This window comes from Syngnathus scovelli, chromosome 16 (genome assembly GCF_024217435.2).
Source record: "Syngnathus scovelli strain Florida chromosome 16, RoL_Ssco_1.2, whole genome shotgun sequence".
NCBI lineage: Eukaryota > Metazoa > Chordata > Actinopteri > Syngnathiformes > Syngnathidae > Syngnathus > Syngnathus scovelli.
This window is the reverse complement of record NC_090862.1, coordinates 11,862,976-11,867,191: the sequence shown is the minus strand read 5'-3', so window position 1 is coordinate 11,867,191 and position 4,216 is coordinate 11,862,976. Positions and strand designations below refer to the sequence as shown.

At 48.2% G+C, this 4,216-nt stretch overlaps 1 non-coding gene and 1 pseudogene across 1 annotated transcript; both read right to left on the bottom strand.

The window, feature by feature from the left end:
• Positions 1-1,888: 1,888 nt before the first annotated feature.
• On the bottom strand, positions 1,889-2,032 carry LOC125984252 (U5 spliceosomal RNA; annotated as a pseudogene).
• A 1,284-nt stretch (positions 2,033-3,316) lies between these two features.
• LOC125984316 (U1 spliceosomal RNA) lies at positions 3,317-3,480 on the bottom strand. Its single transcript, XR_007486929.1, has one exon. It is a non-coding gene; the product is annotated as a U1 spliceosomal RNA (small nuclear RNA).
• Between the last annotated feature and the right edge of the window lie 736 nt (positions 3,481-4,216).

Sequence of the window (4,216 nt, the reverse complement as noted above, 5' to 3'; positions counted from 1 at the left end):
AGACACGACTGCCTGAGGAGCACATGCACGCCTGAGCTTCCGCAGGAAGTACAGGCGGCGCTGAGCTTTCTTTTCCAGTGACGAGGTGTTTGCGGACCAGGAGAGGTCCTCACTGATGTGCACCCCCAGGAATTTGGTGCAGCTCACCCTCTCCACCACAGCACCGTCGATGATCAGCGGCAGGTGTGTTGTGTGACCCTTCCGGAAGTCAACAATGATTTACTTGGTCTTATTGACGTTCAGCAGGAGGTTGTTGTCCCTGCACCACGTGGTCAGAAGGTCAACTTCCGACCTGTACCGAGTCTCGTCGCCCTTCGTGATGAGACCCACCAGAGTCGTGTCGTCAGCAAACTTCACTATGCGGTTGTCGCTGTAGGTCGCAGTGCAGTCATGCGTCAGCAGGGTGAAGAGCAATGGACTGAGCACGCAGCCCTGGGGGGCCCCCGTGCTCAGCGTGATGCTGGCGGAGATTTTGTCGCCAACACGCACCACCTGAGGCCTCTGACAGAGGAAGTCCAGTAGCAGTTGCAGAGGGAGGTACTGAGGCCCAGCTCGTCGAGTTTGCAGATGAGTCGCTGCGGCACAATGGTGTTGAAGGCAGAGCTGAAGTCCACAAACAGCAACCTCACATATGAGTCCTTTCTCTCCAGGTGGGTGAGGGCCGAGTGGAGAGCAGAGCAGATGGCATCCTCAGAGGACCGCTTGGCACGGTACGCAAACTGGAAAGGGTCAATGGTGGGGGGAAGAACGGACTTGATGTGCTCCATGACAAGCCGCTCAAAGCACTTCATGATGATGGGCGTCAGTGCCACGGGGCGGTAGTCATTGAAGCAGGACGGTGCAGGTTTCTTCGGCACAGGAACGATGGTGGCAGCCTTGAAACACGAAGGGACGATGGGCTGCTGCAGGGAAACGTGAAAGATGTCCGTGAAGACACCCGACAGCTCCCCAGCGCAGTCCTTCAGCGCTCGACCCGGGATGTTGTCAGGGCCCGCCGCCTTACGGGTATCAATAGCGGCAAGCGCCCTCCTCACACTGTCGGCAGAGAGGCGCAGAGGCTGCTTGTGTGGGGGGGGAGTGGTCTTCAGCGGGCAAGTGCTGTTCTGGGCGTCGAAGCGAGCAAAGAAGCGGTTCAGATCGTTCAGCAGACGGACGTCGCCCTCACAGCTCCTCGGCGCGGGCTTGTAGTCCGTGTAGTCCGTGATGGTCTGAATGCCCCGCCAAAGGCTACGTGCGTCCTTGCTGTCCTTGAAGTGGGTGGAGACCTTGCACGAGAACGCCTTCTTCGCTTCTTTGATGCCTCGGGACAGGTCGGCCCTCGCTGTCCTCAAGCCAGCCTCGTCCCCCGCTCTGAAAGCCTTGTCCCTGGCCCTCAACAGTCTGAGGACAGCCCCCGTCAGCCACGGCTTCCAGTTCGCGCGAGTGACAACGGATTTCGAGCAAGTCACATCATCGATGCACTTCGTGATGTAAGAGGTAACAGAGTCAGTATACTCCTCTATGTCCGTCCAATCGTTGTAGGTGGCTGCCTGCTTAAACAAGTCCCAGTCAGTGGTGTCGAAGCAGTCACGAAGTGCATTGGAGGCACCCTCAGGCCACACCCGAACCCGCCTCCGAACCGGCCTGGATGCCTTTACCAATTGTCTGTATGCGGGCAAAAGCAAAACGGTGAGATGGTCAGAAAGCCCCAGATGGGGGAGGGGGGTGGCTTTGAAAGCTCCCTTTTGCGCCGAGTAGACTAGGTCCAGGAAGCTGTCTCCATAATTCTCGGCATAATTTCTCTGTTTATGTGAACATGTTCACATATGTGCCGGTATGAATTATGCGAACGTATGATTGTTGCACGGAGTATGATATAGGCGGCTATCCGTTGCAAAAAGAGAAAGAACGCTCTGCTTTCACAGAGCATCAACAAATTGAGATATACTCTTATTGTTCCTCTCCACGGAAATGATATACTCTTATTGTTCCTCTCCACAGAAATCTTTAGTAAAAGGCGAAAGATTTATTCGATCTGAAGAGGAACGAGTATCTGAAAATCTGAGTCAAAACGGGCCATCCCACTGCTGGTCTCACTAAATTCACAGGCGGTCTCGCACTCAAATTGCAGCAACATACAAACAATAGAAGTTGATGGATTTACTATACTTACAAGGACTCAAGCAAAATAGAATGTTTAAACGAGTATTTTGTGTTCATTAATGTCTCACTTACTTTAAACATTGTTGGCGCACAGGATTGTAGGTATCTGATCGAACACTGACGGCGCTCGTTCTTTCAATTATATTGGGCGTCTATTTTGATTATTGAAGGTAAAAACAGTTGTATGTCTTGGTACGTGTACTTTTGGTCTGAGAGAACGGGAAATGATCCCATCCCTGTGTTTTATTTGAAAATTTGTAATTTCATAACTTTATTCAACACAAATCAGGAAACAAAATACGATCGTAATTTCTCAAATGGTTTTTCAAACTTCAGAAATGCTCTATGTCTCGCTTGTGTCGCAAATAATTGAGGCTTTTGACGTTGCTGGCATGGTTTGGAGTGTAATTCACCTCCACTGCGTTGGTGGCGTTTGATATTTGACATTTGAAAATATTTCTGTCATTTTACTTTAGAAAGTAAAAGTTGTTCTCTAGAAATCCATACTTGTGATGTATGAGGAAAAACAATCCGGCAAATTCTTAAAAAGACAGACCTACAGCCGACAAAAAGGTTTTGACACGTTCATATCATATGACGAGTCAGGAACGTGGTAATTACATATTATTTTGCATTTACTAATTTGGTGAATACAGTTTAGCGAGCAAATGCACAGTGTTAGAGATTCGCTCACTCCAACTTATTTTGCAAGAACCACACGGGAGACGAGTAAGTCCTTTTAGACACCTGCAGGTGGAGAGTCCATTTGTCGCTGTGCGTACAGCGATGTTCGAATGGAGGTCTGACTCACGGCTCCTGCAAGAGCATTTTTATTAAGAGAAACAGGGTGGGGGTAAGAGTGGACTGAATAGAGAAAGCCCTTGACCACTAGTCAAAACATAGCAAAGGGTGTTTTACGACTTTGTGTAGGATGGGACAAGCTAGGTTATTTATCACAGGTTGCATTCCAACATAAGCATAAAGCTAATCTAGCTACGTTATTTATTACAGGCTGCATTCCAACATAATCATACGATAAGGATAATCTGGAAAACCCTGACACACAGTTCCAGAGTACAGTTAATTACATAATCAAAAGCGTTCAGTGTGTCACAGCATCGCAGACTTCAACTCCATGTGCGTACTACTTAATTTTTGTTTTCATCAGAAAGACCAGAGGAGAGCGCGAACACAGTCCCCCACTACCAGAAATAATGCAGTTGAGATTCCCACAGTAGGGGAATTTGCAGAGGTCAGCACAACCAGAGTGTAATGGCTGAGCCTCACTTTGGGTGAACCACCTTCTTGATCATGGTGTCTCCCCTTCCAGGTAGGTATGAACTGTACAAGTTGCCGGGCCGACGTCTTTACCGCACACGCCATCTTCAGTCACGGGCTTAATTGCTAAAAACGTGTGGCACACATACACACTCAGTGGATGAAACAGGATTCGTAGAACTGTTTAAAAAGTACCTTTGGTCATTACAAAACCAAAGCATTATAAATTAAGTAAAACATAGATTAAGAGACACTATCACCATGCTTTGCTTCTTTTTCTACCCTTCATTGCCCCTACCCCCACGCCTTTGTTCACCTCCTTTGTCTTCGTCGCCATCTAGTGGTGATGGCAGCAACCATAACAAACCATAAAAAATAAAGTAAAAATAATATATCGGCAAAAACATGCCTATCATGCATTGCCTCTTTTAACCTGAGAACCCTAAAACTGTATGAATTTGTATTTATTGAAAACGTCCAACATTACCACTGAATAATATATTTTTTTTCTGAACAAGTTTTGAAAATGACAAATATATCAAATAACTATAACATAAATAGTTCACCGCCACACGGCCCCAAGCACCGGCATCGACTTCCAGGCATGTTCAGTGAGGACCTCTCCTGGTCCGCAAACACCTCGTCACTGGAAAAGAAAGCTCAGCGCCGCCTGCCGCTGATCATCGACGGTGCTGTGGTGGAGAGGGTGAGCTGCACCAAATTCCTGGGGGTGCACATCAGTGAGGACCTCTCCTGGTCCGCAAACACCTCGTCACTGGAAAAGAAAGCTCAGCGC